The sequence below is a fragment of the Chaetura pelagica genome, unplaced genomic scaffold (genome assembly GCF_000747805.2).
Source record: "Chaetura pelagica isolate M959 unplaced genomic scaffold, ChaPel_1.0 scaffold135, whole genome shotgun sequence".
Taxonomy (NCBI): domain Eukaryota; kingdom Metazoa; phylum Chordata; class Aves; order Apodiformes; family Apodidae; genus Chaetura; species Chaetura pelagica.
Window position 1 is genome coordinate 5,216,945 of NW_009953649.1, and position 6,417 is coordinate 5,223,361.

A 6,417-nucleotide genomic window follows, 5' to 3' on the forward strand; every position below is an offset into this window, starting at 1 on the left:
AAAAAGGGGAAAAAAAAAAAAAAAGGAAAATTAAGATAAGCAACCACTACAAAGGCTCCAGCAACAGCAAAATAGTATGAAGCGACAGTGAAAATGCTCTTTCATTAAAGATTAGACTAAGTGCCTCTCTAGCTCTTCTCCACTCCTTGACAGAAAGCATCAGTATTGAGATTTTTTTCACATCCATTTCCTAGGAAGCAGTCCCTTTCTCCCCAACTAAGAGCTAGTCATAACAGACCACATCCTTTTAGGTTGAATTAGAAACTGTTAAAGGTCATGCACAGATACCATTCAAACACACATTCATGAACAGAACAGCACTACGCTCACACATCAGGACTGCAATCAGCTCATTGTCAATACCTGAACCACTATGGATAACAATGCCTGCAAGTGGCATAAAATGAGAGTGACTGAACTGTTACTAGTTGATACAGCAATTTTATGGCAGCAGGGTAAATATGTATGGACTACAGAGGACTTATTCATAGTGATGAATACAATTCTGGAATACAATCTGGAAAAAAGGGAGTGCAAGCTGTGATGAATGCAGAAAACAAACATATTGTCTTACTCTTACCAGCAAAATAATGAAGAACCTGCTGCAGTGATTGGCTTCTTCAGTCTTTCCAAATTAAAGTAGAGAAGTTCAAGGTTTGACCTCAGTGGAAAACTGCACAGATAACCAGCATGCATGCAACAGGTATAACAGGGTATTAGGAAGCTGACTGGAAGAAGGCGTTAATGAATTAGAGATGATCACACTTTAGAGTAGATTATTTCTGTTCTAACAAAACATCTACATTGTCAAACCAAAGGAAACTAGTACTTTTTGAGGACAAAACTCATTTCAGCATGATAAGAGATCTACCTGGATGTTTTGGAAGGCTTCAAAAGGGAAATGTGATCTACCAGAAGGAAACTGTGGATGCTCATATGTGGTCATGCACACACAAGATTGTGGAACAGTATCTCAGACAATTCAGCAGCAGGATACTGGGATGCATGCTATCATATGATATGAGAATACTCAGCAACAAAAAGAAAATGTTTCAAAATCACATCCACAAAGAAAAATAGTGTGATTGCCCTGCTATCCCTAAAATGGATTCTGACTGATTTTATGAATGGTGTAATACAGCTTATGACTTAAAGAATCAAGAGTTTCCTATTTCAGAATCATGGCATACATCCCAAAGTCTACTTTTAGTCCCCTGCCCTTAGATGATGACTCAGACCTCCAAATGAAGCAAGGAAGAGCTGGAAAACACACCAATACAGACTGCAGTGTACTTCATAGCTTGAAACATTTAATCTACTAATTTTTCAGCATTATTTTGTGAACATACACTAATATATTTTGTTTCCCAACAGACATGTTTTCAGGAGAGGTACAATCCAGAGAATTCTTTGCAGCACTGCTGACTACTAATATGCTTTGGGCAAACAAAAACAGAAGCTTAAAGTCATAAAATTTAGATACAGAAACTGTTTAAAATTGGAGTACAGTTTCACCCTACATTAAATTAATTTTTTTAACACTCTAAGGCAATTTAGCTGCACAAGCTAATAATATAGTGCTACAGAGTTCATAACTTGTCGTATATTGTTTTTAAATCAGAGGAATACCTCCTGCTGCCCTTGATTTGATGGTTTCAGTAACTTAGATACTACTTTCTCACATTATATTGTCCTTGCTAGTAACAAAAGGTGAGATCACTCCTGTCACTTTGCTCGTTTTTCACTAGATTTTTTTTAATGCTAAGGATGTTACTGTATTGCTTGTAAAGAAGGGAAGACAAAGCAAGTTAGAAAATTCAACATCACTGTATAATGACACATATATACACTCTTCTCTTCTCCAAGCACACTTTATATTTAACAAAATCTGTCACACAGGATATACCAATATTAATTTTTTGAGAGCAAAAGAATTTAAAGATTCAATTATATCTTTCTAACAAAGGCAGCTTTTAGGGAAAGCTAATCATTACCGTACACAGCTCAATGATCAACACTGATGACTGGAACTTACAAGCACGACACACGTATGGCACCAGTTTGCCTAGGGATACCCAAGGTTGCCCAAGTGCTGAGAATAAAATTGCCACAGCCGTATGGAGCTCAGTATAGGCTCCAAAAAACACTTCACCATTCTGGTAGGTATTTGGGCTCCTGCCTACACAGATCCCCATGCTACCATAGCTATCTTTACCTCAGTAGCAGAGTTTATCCACATTAAAACTAACGTGAGCATTTCCTTAGTATATTTCTACAATCATCCCCATGTATGGCTTGAGGGAAAACAAGAAGGCCTAGGTTCAAACCAAAATTTTCTCTTTGCATGACTATCAAATCTACCCTCCAATTTTCCCTTAGCATTTCTTTGTACATTTTTAATTGCCTTTAGCAGTGGATTTGTAGGGATCTGGTGTGTGGAATGAAAACAAAAGCTTAAATGAGTAAATACCACTTGAGAAAAAGTAATTTTGTACACATTAGTCAAAACAACATTGCAAACAGGCAACAAAAACACCCCTAATTGTCCTACAAAAGTTTTTTTGGTACATCTACATTACAAAGAATAATTGATTTTGCTTTTTAATTAAAACTAAAGAATGTTGGCGACACAGACAGTGGGATTGAGTGCAACTTCAGCAAGTTTGCTGATGACATCAGGCTGTGTGGTATGGTTGACCCAGAGGAAAGGGAGGCCATCCAGAGGGACCTTGACAGGCTTGAGAGGTGGACCTGTGTAAAGCATATGAATTTCAACAAGACCAAGTGCAAGGGTTCTGCACCCGAGTCAGGGCAATTCCAAGCCCAAGTACTATGCCTCAGTAGCACCTTGGTACAAATAAGCAAAAATGCCGAGGGCTTCTTTGAACCCCAGTGAGCAGTGGGTTGCAGCAGGGAAACAAAGTAAACTTAGGGATTAACATGTTCCCACCACTACCACAGAGCCTTATTTGGATGCCCAATTCTCACACTGCAAACCATACAGCTGCACACAGAAAGAATCAGCCTTACTGTGTCATAACAGTCAGCCAAGATTATGAACTTGAAGGAGTTCTCAATTTCTTCTGGTTTTGTTTCTAGAAAGCTCAGTCATAAGAAGAATCAGTTTCCATCTTCCTTTTTATTGCAGTCAATGAGCTTCTTTCAACATGAAGGGCTTCCCATTCAGAGGAATTTACAAACTGTAGCCTACATGGTGTAATTTTACCCAGAGGTGAAATAACACCCCTTTCATAACACAAGAATAGGTATTAGTACTATTATAACTTATTTATGAAGGCAGATTAGAAGCTAAGTCAGTTGTTTAATGCCCTTATGCACCTGTCCACACGATTGTGCCATTGTTGGCAGATCTTTTGTTTTTTGGAAGTTCATCTTGTGCAGAGAGCCAGCAGGAAGCCAGTTTTGCCACTCACCCTGTCAGCATAAGTTGGATCTTAGCACAAGAACTTAGTTTTTCCCCCAACACAGTGTCAGCAAGAGGGCAATTATCAACCACAGCTCCATTGACAGGCAAATACCTTCCTTAGTAAATATATGCAGCACTGCTAAAAAGGCCCTTTGTCCTGTATGAGTATGCCCCATTCTGATAGCCTTGGTACGTGGCAGTGTTATGTCCCAAACAGTCAGAGGGAGTCCAGCACACCCTGCTCACCACAGGGTAGCACTGTACCAGCATATCAAGCACAAACCGGCTTAGGGAGTACAAACCATTTTCCCACTGTGCCAGCAAGCTATGCAGCCACATGCACATATGGCACTAATACCCAAGAAAACCTGTTCCCTCTGTGTGTTTGGCCAACTTTATAAGTTAGTGAAGAAAAGCCATGTGTATCCTTTGTAGTGTTTTGCTGTCCTCAAACAAGGCAGAGGAGGAAAATGTATTTCAACCTCTTCCAATTCAGGCACAATGAGCATCCATGAGAACTAGGATGTATTGCACACTGTTTCCTTCCTTGGCTTACATCTTGGCTCTCAGTCTTCTGGAAAAAGAGACTGAGGACAAGATGTTCCTAAATTATTTAAAAATAAAATATAAGATTGATTGCTTGTCCAACCTTTGTTCTAATGCCATCTTCCAAGCATATTTATTTTTAAAATTTTTACTGCTGCCATCTTGTTGAGGTTTGCAGTGTTAAATTTCCGTATTAGAGGTGCACTCTGTGGAGTTCAGTATCAGGAAGAGTTTATCAGGACTGCCATTTTAAAAAATAAGGGGGATTAACTGGCTGTTGAACCAGTCACTTGGAACCAGAAAATACATTCTAAGTGTTAGAAAAAGTTGTGTGTCTGTGTTTTCCTTGGTTTGGTTTGGTTTTCTGGGCTTTGTTGTTTTGTTTTGTTTTTTTAACTTAAAACACAACAAAACAATCAGATTGGAAAACAGGATCAAACAGGAAGAGTTTATACATTGTAAAACATGAAAAGTAACTTGGAGATATAAAAACAACACAAATGGTAATCTGGTGAATGGCTAACACACCCTTTAGGGAGCAGAAGAACAGCTGAACAAGGCTTCCAGTTTGCAATTAAAATATTTACCCAACTCAAATTTCAAAAAAGGTTTTGGTAGAAAAAAATGGCAGTTTATCATAATCGATTTTTTTTTGTTTGCAACACTGTCATTAAAAAGTTCTCCCCAATGCTAGTACATTACGAACCAGGTTAGTATGGAAACAGAACTCGCCCTATCTGACCAACCCAGGAATTGCCTCATGATTGGCCTGAAGAAAGACGAAAACTTCTCAAGACCAATTATTAAAGGTAATTTGGTCTGTGTCATTACACCTGCTCTGTTCCATTAAAAGCAAGTTGCTGCTCAAGTTAATCCTCTCCACCGTAGATTCAAATCAGAAATCAGGTTTATACGCCTTCTCTAACTTCCAATGATGAAGTTTGAAGTCTATGGCTTGAGCCTTCTGGGTTGGCACTGGTTATGGTGAGAAGCTGTAGTGTTGTTGCCCTTACTCACAGTAGAGAAATAACAGCTCACAGAGCTACATGTCCTCAACTACCAAACAACAGTTACACCATACAGCCATTTTATGGCATGAAGCTTCTGAACAGTCTAGAGTACAAGTCTTACGAGGAGTGGCTTAGGGAACTGGAATTGTTTAGACTGGAGAAGAGGAGGCTGAGGGAAGACCTTATCAATCTCTACAACTACCTGAAGGGAGCTTGTATCGAGGTGGGTGTTGGTTGCTTCTCCCAAATAGCAGGTGATAGGACAAAAGGAAATGGCCTCAAGTTGTGCCAGGGGAGGTTTAGACTGGATATTGGGAAAAATTTCTTCATGGAAAGGGTTGTCATGCACTGGAACAGGCTGCCCAGGGAAGTAGTTGAGTCACCATTCCTGGAGGTATTTAAAAGACCTGTAGATGTGGCACTTAGGGACATGGTTTAGAGGCAGACTTGGCAGTGTTAGGTTTTATGGCTGGATTCCATCATAAAGTGTTCTTTCCAATCTAAATGATCCTATGATTCTGAGAGTACTTTTACTTGAGCTAGTCTGGTTTGATTCACATTAACAGATAAGCACCCCCAACTCAAGCTGGACTACTGAAGTGAGAACAAGTTATTAATTACAACAGCAGTTTAGCTTCCCATGTGCAGTGTGACAGCAGACATCACACATGGAAAAGTGAGAATATTATGTTCTTGTATTAGAAAAGAGATAAGAAGAAAAGGAGTAGAAGAAAACACCACCACTATTTGGGATACAGAAAGTTTTTCCAAAGAGCATAGTGTCAAAGATTAGATGCTCTCTCCTGATTTTATAGAATCATTTATCTCTACTTATAACATCAAATGGAAACTGACTGAACTTGCAAAATTTAAACACAGCTGCAGCTTTCATTCCATTCTTAATGTAAACCTTTCCCCTCTATTTCACTGTTCAGTTGACTTGGTTACTCAAGCTGCACCAGACACTCAAAGCAACATAATGCTTGTCACCATTGCAAAGCACATGCCTCTTTACATTTTTCAAGGCTAATCTTCATTGCTTCAAACTGTTGGCTGTTCCCATGACTTTCACCAGACTCATACAGACTCTACTTGTTATTTATTAGTTAGCACACCAACAGCCCCCAAAAGGCATTATCTAACACATACACTACTACCAAAACACATCCATTTTGATTAACCAGTCTTCTGCATTCTTCAGTTCTTCCAAGTACATATTTTAATTAACTATCATTTTCCCTTTTAAAATATCACTTAGATGAGGGTGATGCTTATCAAAGCTAGCTTGCTCTGCTTTAAAGCTGAAATAACTATCTTTAACCAAGAGATTATTCTGAGAACAATGGGAAAGAAGTCTCTCAACACCACCTTTTCCAGTGGTGCAAACACTGAAGACTACATCAGTAACACTGGAAGAAAAGCCATCTGCTGAAC

General features: G+C 39.0%; 1 protein-coding gene across 1 annotated transcript in view; it reads right to left on the reverse strand.

Annotated features, from left to right (window-relative positions):
- AGPAT4 (1-acylglycerol-3-phosphate O-acyltransferase 4) overlaps nt 1–6,417 on the reverse strand; it is a 56,320-nt gene that overhangs the window by 49,072 nt on the left and 831 nt on the right. The gene's annotated exons all lie outside the window — the stretch shown is intronic.